Here is an 18,932-nt window from a genome sequence, read left to right on the forward strand (position 1 = left end):
CTGCTGTCTTCTTAGATAGCAGGTACATTGACAATGGGGATAAGGATAAGAAGACTTATACGTCTTCTTAGAATATGGAGGATTCACTCAATACAAAAGTCACTCTTTTCGTCTCTGGAATTGAGAAACCACAGTTTAGAGGATGGAATTAAAGTTTTTATGCCCCAAGTTGCAGTAGCAGTTCTGGTAATACTCAAACTCAGAGCATCACGGGGTATGACAGGATGGCTGGAATGGTGATTGAAAGGCTCCTGGCATCCAGAGATTCCCTAAGTAGCAGTGGAAGTTTACTACTGGTGTAGCCATGATTGAAGTTACAGCTCCATGTGTATATGCTGTCAAAAGAAGAAGGATACGAGACTCTGATTTTCCATACCACTGGAATGGGTGGAAGGGCTATGGAGGATCTGATCAGAAGGGGATTTATACGATGTGTTCTGGACATAACAACAACAGAGGTTGCTGATTATGTAGTTGGAGGTGTTATGGCTTGTGACAATTCCCACCTTGACGTCATGAAGATAAGAAATTTGTCGGCTTTGTAGCAAACGAACTAAACGAAACAGCATCAAAGGTAATGTTGACCCGAATGATTAGGCTCATATTCAGAAAGACAGAATTTGATCCAGACTCGATTTCCTCTGGTTCTGCTACAAATAAAGAAGTTGAATTTCTGGACTGCACAAGGACCTTTTAGTTTTGATTTTTCTTTAGGTGCCAATCTTACCACAATGGAAGATGTCCAGAATAGTTTTAATGCAACGCAACTTAGGCTTTGTGGAAGGTTAAGCAATGTTGATGGCTATATAATGCCGATCATCTTCCCAAGTGTTATTCTCTGTGGCTGAGTTGTTTTCTGAAGCTGAAACATAAAGACCCTCTCAATAAGGCCGCCTCTATGAATCTTGCTCAGCATGCACTGATCAGCAATTTCTGGTGAGATCTCAGCCAGTTCCAGTTGATAAGCAGGTGAACCAGGCAGGAAGGACCAACTGGCAAGCACTCTTGGGCTTTCCTGGTGGGCATGAAACCCAGAATTGCAATGGGGTAGTTCAGAATCTGAATCTAGTTCGACTTGGAGGTCTGAGTCAGACATTATATAATTAGGATGGCAAAGAAGACTCCTTACCTACAGCGGCCCAAATTTATTAAGTCGTCCTTTGACACTAAAGAGATCACCGGACCTTTTGGGAGTGGCATCAAATGCCTCAGTGGACAGCAGCAGTGTTCAGTTTGGATTGACTTCTCTCCAGAACTTACTGACAAGCAGCCTAAATCTGGCATCCATATTTTCTACTAAAGAACAATCGTTGCCTCTTTATGAGTGCTTCTCTGTGTCTTTTGCCTCAGAAAGTAACATTCTCCAACTTTACTTCTGAAGTTATGGTTCAAAGATCGGTGGTAAAGGCAGTGCTTTCTGAGATTCTCCGGCAAACGCAACGGCCATCACAGCAGGGGATTTCGCCTATGTTTCGCATCTATCAGAACCTGTAGATCGTGTTCTTCCAAGACGATGTGAGTCTGACTTGCAAGTATCACGGAGTAGGAACTAGGGAAGTATTTCCAATCTTTTCTGATAATGCTTGGCTGCCAAATGGATTCTGTGATCAACAAGCCGACTCTTTCATCCAACCACGCTGCATTTTTGAATCCAAGTATTGGACAGTATTGCTTAATACTAGCAGCCAAAAATAGTATGAGGAATGCTATAGGGGAGCAGAATGCTGCAATTCTGGGCAGATGGGCAACTTTAATGATGGACAATATGAAGCCCCCGCACAGCTTCATTCTTGAGCTCATCAGATTATTGACGGCTGCATTAGAGGAGTTGTGGTCTACATCAACCATCAACGAAGAGGTCCTGAGAACTATAAATATAATATTTGCCAATTTTTATAAGCTCCATATTTCTGAAGCAACTACCTTGTGCATTCCCCCCATTTGGTAGGGGCACTCGAGTCTGGAAGTGATGCTGTTCAAGAATCTGTCTTGGACCTCTTATGCTAGTTAAAACATTCATGGTCAATCATGCCAATAGATATTGCCAAGTCCCAAGCCATGGTTGTAGCTGAAGACATTCCCATTCTACAAATGCTTATGAAAACCTGTTCATCGAGCTCATCAGTCCATTGTCTTCAGAAAAGTCAACGCCGAATCTCCACACTGAATCCCTATACTAAGGGATCCAAATTCAGTCTCGCTACAAAGAGCTTCACTCTGTTTCAAATGTCCCGGTCATATTCAATTCATGGATTACACCAATGTCCTCTTGATGTCCAGATCCTACCTGGCAAAAATTCTCAGCGAGGAATACTACTGAATCTGGCATTGTGAATCTCCTTACCAAAGCTCAATTCAAGAGGCAGCGTGGCATTTGGGCCAGAACCTGGATAGAAGGTCGTCGATGCATGCTCAGCTCCAGGAAGCAAAGAACTGAAATCACATGAGCAGGACCCTTTGAACAAAAATGCTGGTATCAATACACATTCTACGTGCCCATTTATTATTCAATCCAATTCTGAAGTCCCAGTCATGTCACCTAGAAAAAGCAAAAGAGAAATTCAAAGGGAACCCTTGGGCTTGAAAGGAAAGGTTCTTAGTCTTGGAAAGGTTCAGAAAAGCCGGAAGGTGTAGAAAGAATTCAAGCAGCCACAGAAGGCTTCCTCCAAGCTGATAGTACCACCTAGCACAGGTTTCGGTACCCTAACCTATGGATATAGTTTGCTCTTGAGAGCGTTCCATACATTCGAAACGGCATCAATAAGTCACTACTTTTGGATCAGTACTTGGAACTGGATCTTAGTACTGTCATGCTTGGCTGTTGCTTTTGGTTTTAGAAACATGAACTGCTTAGGTAACGCATCTGGCTTGGCAGTTATAATTATAATGTCAGTCACCACCTGCCTAATGTCTCTGGTTGCTGTACTGTGCTAACACCAGAATGTCTCCTCTATAATTGGTCCCATGTTCTTCATTGGCGTAATTGAAGCTTTCTATTTCTCAGCATGGATCTCTAAGCCACTCCTGAGCATGCGTGTAAGAATGGATAGCAGGGCAGATTTTCAGGTTCCTGGTCAGAGTGGAATAATGGGACAACCAAATGAAGACGAATTCCCCATGAACTTCCAAAAATAGACTTAAGGATAAGAAGAGAGGTGAAAGAGAAACAGTGGCTAAAGAGACAATTCAGATTAGTAATGGTCTAGAAAGTGGGGTGTTTCTAATAAGGTTTATCTTGGAGGTGCAACCGAGTTCTGCGCGTCTCATCCTGTAACAGTTCGTAAGGGACAGTCTGGAATTTCATGAGACTGTCCCCAGTAGCTCAGTTTCCAGCAGTTCGTCTCTCACTAGAGTTTTAATTCTTCCGGTAAATCTCAGTAGTAAGAATGATTGGTTGGCTACCATGGCTACAGAGAAAGTGTCAGTTACCGAATTTGAGCAACATATCACATCAGGCAGTTCTAGTAAAGGTCCTGAGAGATTTGACTCTACGGATCCGCCTTATTCTGAAGATGAGATCCCTTAAGAAGCCGAATCAGGTTTTCTTGATAAAGGAATTCAGTTGGAAGATCCTAACACTTCTCCCGGTGAAATGAAGAGTGAGCAACAGGCTACTCTCGTTGTCTTAATCAAGTTGACTATGGGAAATTCATCAAAAAGCATCTTTGATGACGGACGTGGATGGGAATCCCCTTGAGAGTCTTTGCAAAATTTTGTCTTTTTCTACTTCATCCTCAGATCAAAAGGGAAATGTTGCACAACTCTGCTTTGCTTTGTTTAAATATTCCGAAAATTCGAGCTTCACCAATGGCCTCTGAGTGCATAAAACCCTTGTATTGCTGATGCAATCTGAGAACAGCACAGTTGTAGAATCTGGTGTTTATGCTTTTTTGAGAGATTGTTGGATGAGGCTACAGCTTCAGGGGACACAACAGCAGATAATTTGATTCAGAAAACAATAAGAGGACAAACAAGCAAATGCACAATCCATAGTCATCTTTGCATCTTAGATGCCTCGACCCCATATTCAGATTGAATTACTGAGCAAGAAGCTAAGCGAAATGCAAATAATGCAGGACTTCCTAAAGCATGTCCTTATATATATGCTCTAAAGGATAGAAACAGGACTAATATTGAACACATGGCAGCAAGGTATTTACGATCTTGTAAGTGAAGCTACAGGAATTAGTTTGTTTATCCTATTGGTAATATGAGAATCCAGAATTCAATTAAATGCTTGGTGGGAAGGTTCAAATGAAGAAGTACGTGGTTCCTCTTAATGTCGTGAGAAATTAATCCAGTTGACAAGCACAGTTTTCCAGAATACGTCATCCACTTCAGAATAGCAATATATAGCCAGCTTTGTCAAGATGACATGCTAATGGTGAAGAGATCTGCTGCATCAAATCTGGGAAAGTTTGCTGCTACTGTTGAAGCTGCTCATTCAAAGGCTGACATCTCAAAAGCAGCCTAGACACTAATCCAGCTTGGTCACCTTGCCTCACATCGTACTCCTCCTATTGTTCCTTCTCCTTCATTTTGTGATCTTATACATCTTAAATCTGGATTTCAAAATCTTTTTCCATCAAAATAACTTTGGTTTTCTTTAAAGTTCCTTAGGAGCTTCTAGGTATAAATTCCAAATTTTAACATGCTATTTGCTGCCACTTTCCTTCGGGCATGCACTTTCATTGTTTTATTCGATTTTCAATAAGCATGAACAAACTTCATGATTCCAAACAATGGAATTCATTGAACCAACTCATGCAAAATCAATTAGGGCTTTGGTGGGGGCCCGACATTCATAACACTCACTTTAATACTATTTGCTTGATATGTTGATTTTTGATTCTTCTTGATGAAATACTTGAATTCACTTAATATCTATTGTTGAGATACCCTTGTTCCCATAGACGTGTGGATGCTCGCTAATCAGGTACGCTTTCTCTACCCCCCAACTTTGAAATTCTATGAATATGTATGTTATCATGAACCATGACCACGTTTGATGCCATATTTGATTGTGTTGATGCTTGTTTGATCATCTTTGATAAAATACATGTAATGTGTCATATTTCCAAACTAATCTCCTATGTTTCATGATAGCACTTGAGAAGCCGTTCAGGTACTCACTTCGACTCTCTCTTGTGGTTGGTTTCCTTGTTAGGCATGCCATATTCAAAATCACCTAGTCTACTTAGGTATCCATAATTAACTGATTAATGGCCACACTTCCTTTAACTTTGTAAGTAGAGACCTTTTTAGGGCTTAGAGGGGTGCTACTTTTTAGAGGTACCTTCCCAATAAGTAACCTGATCCCCGGACCAAGACTTGGGTTTTCAAAGACATGCTTTTCCAAAAATTATGGAGTCATTTTTTAGGGTTTTTCTTTCTTATTTTATTTTCCCTTTAAAATAAAAATAAAATAAGTGGCGACTCCAACTTTTTTTAAAATTAATTTTTCACAAATAAAAAGCGAGTCTCGCCGATAGAGTGGGGGCGCACGTGAAAAATGCAGGTCCACAGTATGGGTCAATGGTCAAAGTCAATGGTCAAATGAATCAATCAAAGGTCCATTGGGCTGGTCAAATGGGTCAGTCAAAGGTCCTACTAGGTCAGTCAAATGGGTTAGTCAAAGGTCTAATTGGGTCTATCAAAGGTCTTGACCTTACCCAACACTTGGCCCAACTTAAATGGACTTGGTTCAACCATCTAACTGACTCAATATAATGACTTAGGCCCAATGTCTAAATGACCTTATTAAAAGACTCAACCCAATGCCCAAATAACCTTATTAAAATACTTAGGCCCAAGTGACCTTATTAAAAGAATTATTAAAAAGTAACAAGATAATGATGAAAAAGTTGGTCATTATCACCCAATCACTTCATCTTTATCCCCAAAATTCTATAAAAAAAACACATATTTTATCGCAAAAAATATGCAAAATATGTGTTTACAATAGGAAATCTGGGAAATCTAGATTAAAGAAAATTTTCCTTACAACCAAACACAAAAAAAAAGGTGGATGAATGAATGGAAATCACATTAAAAAAAAATTAATCGAAACAACTTTAATTAAAACCTAATAGATTTAACAAGAGTAACTCTAATACCACTTGTTGGAAAATCACAAATCATATAGAATGATTATAAAATCTTATCAACTAAACAATATATATGTTAGAATTTCATGTTAAATCTATAAGATAATAATATCGAAAGACATACCTAAATCCATTGAAATTATGTACTTAAGTTTTGTCTTTTACATATGAAACGAGTATTGCAGCCTTGAAATTACTCACTGATGGGATGTGAATATAATTAACAATTTATCTATCTCCTCTCGTTTAGACTGAAGACCATAATCCTATTTATACCTTTTATTGTTTTTATTTTATTTATTAGCCCATCATTAATAAATAAAATAAAATTGGTCTATACACATTTCAAAACACATATAGTCTATATACATAGAGATGCTTTAAAGGCCCATATCATTAACTTAATTGATCATATTTAATTACGCTTAAATATAAGATAACTTAATGTAAAATGTATTAATATGTAGGCTCATAATTACCAAAATATCCAATAAACACTCCTCTAAAATCAAAATTGGTATATGTCATATTTAGAAGGCATTTGGAAAATTTCATTTTAAGTTTATAAACTTAAAATTGATTCCATCCAAATTCAAATTATTGTTTGGATTGTGGAAAAAAACAATTCTTTTTATAATTTTATGAAAGTTTTGTAATTAGGGGGTAAGGATAAACAAATTTGGAAGACAAAGTATTTTGAATAGGAGAGAGTAAAGTATAAAATACGATTAAAAAAAAATGAGGGGTACCCAACTGATATGGAATTGGAATTTATTTTTTTAAAATAAATAAATGCTATAATATTTCTTTTCCTTAATATATGCAAATGACATTGCCCTAATTCTTTTTGTGGCGGGTTCACCTGGAGAAAACTCCCCAGCACCATCAACCATGCTGCTGCTCTCGTTGGTGCCCAACTGATCAGCCCCACCACTAGCAAAGTTGCTGCACCACCACTAGGAAAACCGTTATTGCTGCCAGCAGTGCCACCATCTTTGATCTCTCTGCCTTGTGTAACTAATCGATTCTCTTCTTCCATTACATTCACAAAAAATGCCCAAACTTTCTCTCTAGAACTCTAAATTTCAACAAAGTCTATCATAAGCTTTCTCCTCTCCTAAATTTTTTAAGAATTAAAAAAATCCCGAATCCAGCATGAAAGCAAAAAGAGCTTGATTGGTACGTCAGAAAAAAAATATCGAGAAAACTTGAAGCCAATGTATTTAACTTTTTGTGGGATATAGCAATCTGGCTTAGTAGCCAATAGGGTTTTGGGGACATTGAAGATGCATACAGGAACTTCACCTTCGTATTCAACCTCTTCATCTAGGATTCTACGTGTTTGAGTCGCCCACTTGAGCTCATCAAAGTTTGAGTTAGAGTTGGACGCCATGATGGATTGAAGAAGATTTTTTGGTGGACATGGCTGTTCAATCTGCCGTGTTAGGTGTGAGAGAATGAGGCTTTCACATCATAAGGAATGGAGGCTTTCTTCTCTCTTTGTTTTTGTTTTTGTTTTTTTTTTTTTTTTTTTTGTGTTAATTTGGTCGCTTGTGGTTGAGTGTGATTGCTGCCTCACATGTTCTTTAGCAAACTCATTGCATATGAGCATGTTCTCATTTTCAACTTAGTTAAGAAGTTTTCCTGCCAACATGCAATACACATGTGAAGGAGGTGATAGATATTTAGAGACACGTTTATTAATGCTTTGAGAAAATATTTTAAGTGTAAAAATTTTTTAAAGAAAAATTATGAATCTAGCAAAATTAAAAAAAAAAAATTTAATATTTTAAAAATCACTTATTTTTGGAAAATTACTTTGATAAGTGATTTCTAGAAAAAAAAATCAATTAAAAATATTTTAAATAAAAACACTTTCAAATGCGCTCTTAAAAACATCAAATATAATTTTAATCCAAAGCTATATTGTAAGATATTTGAGACTATTCTTAGTTCCAAAATGTTTGGAAAAAAATAGAGAAAAAATATATATATAATGAAGTAAAAGATAAGAAAAAATTTGAATTTTTTTGTTTGCCTTGTTAATAAAAGATTAAGAAAAAAATAAAATATATTCTTTTAAAATGCTCTTTTTACAAATTTTCTTTTTATCTTATATTAGAAAGTGACAAATTTTTTTTTTATTATTCTCTTTCATCTTTTTCTTAATATTCTTTATAAACCTTAGTACAATGATTAGAAAACTCAAATCACTGGATATTTACAACTCAAACCCGCTTTAACCTTAAACCCGGGAATGAAGCATATATTGACTATGATTTTTCTAAACATGGCTTGTTCTTTATAACTTCACATCAATGGAATAAGAATTTGTTGTTATCTATAATATTTTAACCCATCACATTTTCTTCAACTTTACATGAAGGAAATATTAAAATGGGTTAGGTAGCTTATCTTAAACAATGTACTAGATGAATTATAAAATTACAATATTGTTTTAGCATCGCGAAAGTCAATAATAAGAGGCTCTATGCCTATATTTGGTAGGTAACTAATATTATGGATATCTTCCCCCTATCATACAATACCTCTAGCTCCCTCAATTATACAATTATTAAAAGTCAAATAATCTATATAAAGGAACAAGAAGATAAAAATTAATCTATTCTTTCAAGCCTCTATAGAATTTGAAGACTTTTGAAGCAAGATTTAGAACGGAAAACTCTAATATTTATGATGAATTTTGTATATTGGCCCGCACTTTCAATATACGAATGTTAGTTTATGGAAATTAAGATAACTTTCTAAAAATTCTTTTTTTTTTCTTGAATTTTAGTTCAAAAAAATGTTAATGCCCTAAAGTCTCATTATATCATTACTTGTAGTTGATATAAATGAAATACAAAATATATTGATGAAGAAATCTGCGACCTACCCCCAATAGAAAGGTAGATTCAAACCAATTGGTCAACAACAAAATTTGAAAACAAAATCTCACATTAATAAATTTAACTTTTTAAAATATTGGTCAAACAAGCAAAACAAACTATATTTTCTAAACTTTAAGGATTTTATATTAAATGTAAATTAAATCCAACCTTCACACTTTGCATTAATAAAGTCGTTTTCTAAGTCCTATTGCAACTACTACCCTGTTACAACCACTAACAATTGTGTATGCAACAACCATACGTTTGTTGTATCTGAGTCTATAATAACACTCTCATCTCAAGTCCTCTATCATCTTCCTTTTTCTAAATTACTTTAAAATGTCAAGATGTATTGTATATATATCTCACCAACAAAGCACACCTAAGGTAATGTTCTTAATTGTTGTATCTTGGAGGTAGGACGTCAGTTCCCTTCTACGATAATGTTCATCTTTGAGGAGGGTGAATATACTTTAAAGACAATACTTTGCATGCTGTGGACCCCGCATTTCGCTCAATGCGTTCCCACTCGATGACAAAACTCGATTTCTATTTATTTGTGAAAAAATTGATTTTTAGAAAAGACTTGGAGTCACCACTTATTTTTGTTTTATTTCTTTTTAAAGGAAAAACAAAATAAGAAAGAAAACCCTAAGTGTGACTCTTTATTTGAAAAGGACGGGTTTATGAAAAATAGAGTCTGGGTTCGGGGGTCAGGTTACTTATTGAAAGGTACGGTAAAGACTGTACCACCCCTTTAAGCCCCTAAAAATGAGTCTCTACTAAATAAAGTGAGACAAATATGACAATTGATAAGGAAATCAGTAGATACCAATGAAATGATCAAATAATAAAATGAATCACACATAAGAGTAAACAAAGTGGGAGTAGGAGCGTACCTTGGTTGCAATAGTGCGCTATCATGGAAACGGGGTTAATTCAAGCATAAAATCATTACATGCATATCAAAAAGCAAGACAAATATCAAACAATATTCATTAAGCATAACAGTTGACAATGAGAAGAGAAAACTCATATGTAGGGCCCTCCACCAAAGCCCAATTGATCTTGTATGAATTAATCTCACAAATTCCATTATTTGGGAATTATGGAAAATTCATTCTTGCTTATTTAAAATCAAGAGAAATAGAAAAATTATTTAAAAATCAAAGAAAAATTTATAAAGGTGCTTGCTTGAAAGAAAAAGGCAACAAGTTTATTAAAAATGAGATTTTTGATGACCCTGAACCTTAAGGAAAGATGAAAATGTGGTAGAATTAAAGAAATATTTGAAAACTGGAGTGAGATTAAAATTATTTGAAAGAAAACTAAAGTTTTGAAATTTATTCAACAATTGAAAGCTCGAAAATTATTTGAAAATTGGCATTTTGAAAATTAAATTTAAGAATTAGAATTTTGGGAATTAAATCTGAAAGAAATTGGAATTTTGAAAATTATTTGAGAATTGAAGTTCTGGAAATTAAATTTGAAAAAAATTGGAGTTTTGGAAATTAAATTATGAAAATTGGAATATTGGAAATTATTTGAAGACGAAATTTTAAAAATAAATAAATAAATGAAATAATGATAATAATAATAATAATAATAATAATAAACAAATGTGAAAATTGGAATTTCGAAAATTGGGAATTAAATTTGGAAATTGGAATTTTGAAGAATTATTTAAAGATGGAATCTTAAAAATGAATAAATAAATAAAATAATAATAACGAAAATAATAATGATTAAATAAATAAATGTGAAAATTGGAAATTAAATTTGGAAGTTGGAATTTTGAATAATTATATGAGAATGGGGTTTTTGAAGATTAAAATTGGGAACAAGAATTTTGGAAAATTAAGCTTGGATATTGAAATTCGAAGGATAATAAAAATAAATAAATGAATAACTGAATGACTACATAAATAAATAAGTAAAAGAGGTGTGGCAGTTGGGGTTGGCCAAAGGTGGCCATGCAAAAATAGGGTCATGCATGCCAGCCTGGGGTTCACACATCCCCGCACTTTTTCCTATTCCTTAGGGCTCAAGAATAACAGAAATCGCATTCTCCTCGATGAAATTCTCCTTTATTTCTTGAAACCTAGCAAGATTCCTCAAAACCCCAACTACAATAGCTTGAGAATTCGGCGTCCCAGCATCACAAATTTCTAGTAGAGATGAGATTCCACCTCTACAGCCAATTGCCCTAGTGTTCTCTTTCGAAAAGCTCACAAGCCTTTTCTCTTGCGAACCCACTTCCTGATTCCAGAACTCGAAACAAATGATTCAAAAGCAACAACCCTTCAGCAGCCAACACATTTTTGCCACTATCCACCATTGAGACCCTGGAAATCGCCGCCACGGTCTTCTCCTTCATCTCCATAGAAGAGCTGGAATCGAGTAGGCGCACGAACACCGGAACCACACCTTGTGCCACTGAGATAATCACGTTCTTGTCATCCTCTGAAAGCAAACCCAACAGCGAGTCCATCATCGAGTTCTTGGACTTGGAACTCCCAATCGGCAATTGAGTTATCAAGTTCCTCGCCTTCGCTCGCACTACTCCCTCTTCGAACCCACTAATACCCCATCTTGAAGCACTCCACTCCCTATCAAGATCTCACCATCTTTGATCAAACGGTCCAACTTCGTGGAAATCGAGTCTATATCGCTTTGGGTCTGGAGCTTTCCCTGAGACAACTCAAACTCTCTACACTTCAAAGCCACCAAAACGGCGTCTTGTAGGGTCTACAAAATAGACTGCATGAGTTCCATAGAAAAAGGATTGGACTTGAACCCATGAAAGTCACCGAAATCAGCCACTTGGGTCTTGAGATCACCCAGCTTGCCTCTAATAACTGCCCATTTCCCTTTGAAGGTCTGTATATGAGGTATCTCATCAGACAGAGAAGAGACAAGCTAGTCGATATGCTCAGTTTCAGGTATTTGCATAGCTGTAGAATACACAAAAAAGATAAAGGTGGAGATGATGGTGGTAGCGATGGTGGAAAGGAGACTGGGATATTGTTGGGTGGTGGTGCAACATGCGGGTTAGGAGAATGAGTTTGAATGGACGAGGTGGTGAAATAATAGATGGAGATATAGGTATGTAATGGGTATAGGAAGAGTGAAGGATGGCTAGTGAGAGAAATGGGTATGAAAGATGATGGTGTGAGAGAAACGGGTTGAAAAATGGAAATGCAGAGAATTAAAAATGGAGTAGGATGGAGGTGGCCATGTGCATGGGACTAGGAGAACGGGTTTGAAGAGTTTTGGGTCAAAATGGTCCATTTAAAAAAAAAAAAATTGTAACATTTAACCACTTTTTGAAACTTATGTTCAAATTGGCCTCTTGGTGCCACGTAGGCGCCATGTCATTAAAAAATATTTTTTTTCGTCATTTTAGTGAAAGCTACAGTTGGCAACTGCGGCTTCATTTTTGAACTAAAGCCGTAGTTGGCAACTGTGGCTTCATATTTGAACTAAAGCCGTAGTTGGCAACTGCGACTTTAGTTAATTTTTTTTTAAAATTAAAAATTTAATTAAAAATTATTAAATTACAATTTATGATTGAAATTTAAAAATATACTTAAATAATAAATTATTTATATTTAAATTTAAAAATCTAGTATTACTTCAACAAACATAAATTGATAAATAGAAGATATTATAAATGAATATTTTATTTATTAATAAATTAATAATCTTAAAATAATAAACTTATATAACATATAAATAATATATAAAATTGTATAATTTATTAATTTAAGATATTTAATTTGTTGTTTTTTAATATATTAATTTATTTGTATTATGATAAATTTATCTTTATCGAAATAATAGTATACTTTTAAACCGTAGTTGATAACTGAGATTTCAATTATAATTTTTTTTTACTTTCAAATTTAATTAAAAACTATTAAATTACAATTTATTATTGAAATTAAAAATATATACTTTAATAATAAATTATTTATATTTAAACTTAAAAATCTAGTATTGCTTCAACAAACATAAATTAATAAATAGAAGATACTAGAAATGAATGTTTTATTTATTAACAAATTAATAATCTTAAAATAATAAATTTATATAACATATAAATAATGTATAAAATTGTATAATTTATTAATTTAAAATATTTAATTTGTTGTTTTTTAAGATATTAATTTATTTGTATTATGACAAATTTATCTTTATCGAAATAATAGTATACTCTTAAGCTGTAGTTGTCATATATAGATTATTTTACAAAATTAGTTAATGAAATTAATTACAAAAAGTCTACTAAAAAATGTAATTTTTAATAGTTTAATTAAAGTCATAAAAAATATCCACTAAAAATTAATATAGTGGAAAATAAAAAACATATATAATCTCACATGCCTCCACAAGAAGAGAACCTATATGTAACTTATACTCTCTTCCTTTTTGGACGCTCATCTCTAACTATAGTAGGTACTACATGTGACACATGAAGAACATCTGTCTGTGATAAGGCTGGAGCTGGAAATAGAGGTGGTGGTGGCGGTAGCAATCTAGGTCGACGTAGGCCCCGCCTACTCCTTAGAATGGCTTGCGGTAAATCTAGTTGAATAGATGTGTCAATCTGCACTGATGGTGGGTTTAAAGAGGTAGGAGGTTGTAATGGAGGTAGGTCTAAAGAGGTAGGGGGTTGTACTGATGGTAGGTCTGAAGAGGTAAAAGGTTAGGCTGATGGTGGGTCTGAAGAATTAAGTAGGAGCCTGAATTGGAGATAAGTCTAAAGAAATAGGAAGTTGTATTGATGGTGGGTCTAAAGAGGTAAAGGGTTGCACTAATGGTAGGTCTGAATAAGTAGAGTACTGCACTGATGGTACGTCTGAAGAGATGGGTGATTGTGCTAATCGTGAGGATAAAAAGGTAGGGGGTTGTAATAATGCTGATACTGATGATGTGATGGGCTGACAACTACTATATCTACCTCTCCCTCGAGATGTCGATCGAACTCAAACAAGTGGTGGTCGAGCAACTGTTTATTGAGCTGGTGACCTACCTCCTCCATGCTCTACATGTGGGAGACGATAATCCTCCCGAATAATGCACATAACATTAGTGGCCATACGAATAATATCAACAATACCAGTGCGACAAACATCACTATTAGAGTCCTCCAATACATGACCTCCTTGAGATATGATAGATGTCATAGTCTCAATCTGTCACATAAAATGATATATAATTATTTGTTGGAATAAATATTATACACAATATTTACATAATATTAAAGTGATACAAACCAATAAGTGGGCAGATAAGGCAGTAGCCTGGTGCCACATAGGTCCAAAATCATCCATAGGTGTAATAAAACGACGTGTAATATGACGATACCATGTCATGTATGGAGCATGGTAGTCCATATAAGGCTATATAGGCTCCGCAGTGACAATGTGATCCCCCCTAGCCTCCCATAATGCTAGGTAGTGCTCATGATACAACCTCCAATCAAATTGAGGTCGACCTCGTCAATCTATAGAGTGAAGGTCAGAATCTATAGGGGGTGTCGAAAACGCCCCACCACATGATCATACAAAAGAACCTCATGTGCACCCGCCTTAACAACTTTAGCCTTTATCTTGGTGTCAATATGTGGAGTGAATTCTTCACCTGAAGCGAGCCAACTGGCACCATGCTCTTGCCTAACTGTGAAGTAACTGTTAACTCGATAGAAAGTTAACCGGACTAAAGTTGTTATTGGTAAGTTACGAGTACCCTTAAGGACACCATTAAAAACTTCAGACATGTTAGTTGTCATAATCCCATATCTCCGCCCACCATCATGTGAGAGTGCCCATTTTTCAATAGAAATTTGCTCCAACTAATTTCTAGCCTCAGCATTTATCTGACCAATTGTATCCATGTGAGAAATAATTTTTTTAACTTTACTCTCCATAGCAGCCCTACACATGAGATCCTTTAAAGTCTTATCTTTGAACTTTGTGTTGAAGTTACTCGCTAAATGATGCATGCAAAATCTATGACAAGCATCTGGCTCAATCCATCTCGAATATGTTTCATTGACAGTAGCTATAATGCTAGGATGACGATTAGATATCAGACACAACCCTTTCCTTTGTGTTACTCCAACTCTGATACATGCCAAAAACCAACTCCAACTATCTGTATTCTCTTATTCTGTAATGGCAAATGCAAGTGGAAACAATTGGTTATTACCATCACATCCCATAGCAATCAGCAAGGTCCCTTTATATTTTCCATACAAATTTGTCCCATCAACACTAAGAACTAGTCGATAGTGAGCAAACCCTTTAATAGATGGAGCGAATGCCCAAAAAACACGTTGAAAAATTTCTTCATTCGGGTTGTTTCCAGGAACCATTTTGGAATACATAATGCATCCAGGATTTGACTGCTCCAAGGTAAGGAAGAAACGAGGCAACTCTGCATAAGACTTGTACCAATCACCAAATAATCGAGTCATTGCTTTCCTTTTTGCCTTCATTGCTTTTTGATAAGAAATTTGGTAACCAAATTGTTCCGCAACAACAACTTGAATTGCAACAACTGTAATGGTCATTTCTGTCTTCACCAATGTTTCAATATACTCAGATACAAAGCTAGAATCCAACTGTGAATGGTCTTGATTAATACATGGATTGACACATGTATGAGGACCTTTGTACTTTGTGATTCTAAACATACTGGTATCTTTCACTGTCATTGCCCTTAGTCGCCATTAGCACTATGGTGCTTTTTTACATTGAAGAACTAACACACTTGCATTTGATCTATAAATAGTAAACTCTTGTTGCCCTTTATGGAAAACATCTTCACAACATGTTGCAAATCTGATTTTGAGGGAAATATTTGGCCAATTGATAACTCCCATCAACATTTCCTAAAGTTGGCTTTTTCCATGGAGTCCAATCACTTACAACACAATTAATTGCCTTATCCATATTTAAAAATTGTGGTGTAGGTGGCATATGGTATGAAACGGGCGCAAATGTTTCCTCTAGGTTGTCATTAGAGATATTAAATTGGGTGCCATGTGGGGAGGCAACTAGTGATGTGTTTTCAACCTCAAACTCAACCTCGGGATTATTAGACCTATCACCAACTTCAAGGTTCACAAATCTTGTGCTTTCACATTCCACAACTTGTTGGACCATCACCAAATCAATATTTTCTCTTTGACAATAATTTTCATCATCATTAGGTAAATGAATCTCATCTATGTCGATTGCATCATCTCTATCATCTTCCTCATCTCTCTCATTTTCGTCATCAACATCAGTATCACCTATTGATAATCGTGTCAAATGACCCATTTCATTACTCAAATGATAGTGGTTGAGAGTTTGCTCTATGAATAATTGAACTGAAGACATTCCATACTTCAATGACACCAGTAGCATACGTGCAACTGTCTAATCATTTCTCACCACTAATGGTTGAAATTTGTTCATATCAGTTGGATGTCAACATTTCAAGACTAACTGATAGTCTCTGTCAACACCAATGATATCATATATCATCTTCAACAACTCCACAAAGGTCATATGAATGGGCACATCTATAGGCTCAATCTCTACATTATTTCCAATATATCTCAAATCTGTTTCTGTCCTCAAAATTGTTCCATTCCAATAACATAGCACTTCTACTGTGGAATCAGTCATAATTGTCTTCACATAAATAATAACAAAAGGTTATTACATAAAAAAATATTTATTCAAGTAAAAAATAATACTTTATGGTCAATGATTCATAAAATAAAATAATAAACCAAATAAATATTTAAATCGAACAATATTGGATGCTAATTCTCCCCATAAAAGGAGTCCGGTGGTTCAGGCTCAATTGCCCTTTTGCCAATTTTCTGTCAACTAAATGAACTGTGAATTGGAAATACATTTATGCCTTGAGATCAATAGTTGCTTATTTTTTATTTATTTTGTTACCCTCCTTACTGACATTTCTAATGATAAAGCAACATTTATTTTCTTTGTAAACCATTTTGAATCACATTATTGAGTCTGATTTGGTTGGATTATTTTACATCAAGGTTTTTAGTGTGATATTGTTTCATTAGTTGTTTCTCTTTGGCTTCATGTTGTCATTGACTTACTTTGTCCAATTATTTGATATTTTCTTGATTTTTTTTTAGAACTCTGTTTCTTCGATGTTTCAGGCTTCACCTATGACAATTGGTGGGCGTCAAGCTTTTGTTGAGGAAAAGAGGTCTACAAACAGTTCTAGAGGCAAGTTGGATTTTATGTTGAGTTATTCATTTAAAAGAAGGAATGTCTCTAAAAATGAAATGTCTATGAGTTGCATAGTGAATGGATAACATCTTTTGCTGGATTGAGGTATGTCCTTGTCAAGATAAAGGAAAGACATGATATCTTTTCTTGTGCTAGTGCAACAGGGGGTTAGGGGTGGGGGGACACCGGAGCATGGATATTTGTCAAAATGATGCCTTTGAAACCTATTTTATCAAAGCAACATTTTTGCGGAAAGGGAACTATTTCAAACATTCTCTCTAGAATTGGTCTTCTTGATGCAGATCATACATTTTAAAATGGTGGATGGGAATTGGTTTTATTCAATGAAAATTTGGTTGCAGCTCCTTGCTCAAAGGAAATTTTACATCCAGCATAATCCAATGAATCAACTATGCTTTTAAATTTTTTAAAAATAGCATTTTTCCCCCCATTTTTCGCATCATGATCCAAAGGTTAGGCTTCACCTAATCTTTCCTGATTGCTTTTAAATAAAGAAGTAGCTTTTTTTTTCTTTTTTTTTGTCTTGCAATGAACAATAGAACACGCTTTTCAAACGGAAGGGAGTTTTTTCCGGATGGGACACAATCAGATTTTGAGAGCAGTAGAGGGATTTTGACAGAGATCGGGTTGCCACTTTGAGGAATCAAAAGACGATATTTTTTTTTATAGCACAGGTTAGTTTTCACATCTCCTAGAATCATAATAAAAAAATAATAATGATAATAAAAAATAAAAAAAAACACCCAACTCTTGTCAAAGGCAAAGTTGAAGGCAACAACATTCTGCATATTTTTTAAAAAACTGTAACCCAAGAAAAATTCTCAAAAATTCTTCTCATGCAACGAAGCACAACACCTATAACCCACTCACGCATAAATCAAAACCAACCTCAATTGCAACTCCAAAAACATCTCTGGCCTACTGGTGGGGCTAAGGCTTGAAGATGACCTCTGGATATGAGATGAAGCAAATGGGGGAAGTTAAAAAAAATTATAGCAGAAAAAGCCAACTGCGGGATGAAGAAAAGAGAAAGTTAAAAAAAAAATGGTGGGGCTAGGGCTTGAAGACGACCTCTGGATACGGGATGAAGCAAAGGGGGAAAGTTAAAAAAAATGATAGCAGAAAAAGCCAACTAGGGATGAATAAAGGAGAAAGTTAAAAAAATATATATATATATATATAAAACAATTGTTGGCCCTGCTTATGTGGAAAGAAAGGCTATTTTGAACATTACTTTGGCCTGAAGGCCAACTTTGATATTATGTTTGGGTATAAGGCCATTTTGGCCGTTAATTCGGGTTTGAATGGATGAGGTGGTGAAATGATGGATAAAGATATAGGTATCTGGAGTATGAAGAAGTAACGGTCACGAATGGGAAGCATGGCCATTTCTGATTTGACCAGGGTGGCTCATGATGATGGCTTGGACAGTGAAGTTGGCTACTTCTTTTATTGCCACAGGTGCTTTGCATGCTGCCTCTCCGTTGGTGATGATGAGAACTCCATCTACATTAACACAAATAGCCTTCTTGTTATTTTTATTTTGCTGTAGCCACTTCATACATGGACGTTAACATCTGTAGAGGTGATATTTAACTTGTAGCTCTGGTCCTAAATCCATTGACAACTGTCCAATGGCACTAGTA

General features: G+C 35.3%; 1 pseudogene; it reads right to left on the bottom strand.

The window, feature by feature from the left end:
• Positions 1 to 11,035: 11,035 nt before the first annotated feature.
• Positions 11,036 to 11,950, bottom strand: LOC100256079 (uncharacterized; annotated as a pseudogene).
• Positions 11,951 to 18,932: the final 6,982 nt, after the last annotated feature.

This window comes from Vitis vinifera, chromosome 9 (genome assembly GCF_030704535.1).
Source record: "Vitis vinifera cultivar Pinot Noir 40024 chromosome 9, ASM3070453v1".
Classification (NCBI taxonomy): Eukaryota; Viridiplantae; Streptophyta; class Magnoliopsida; order Vitales; family Vitaceae; genus Vitis; species Vitis vinifera.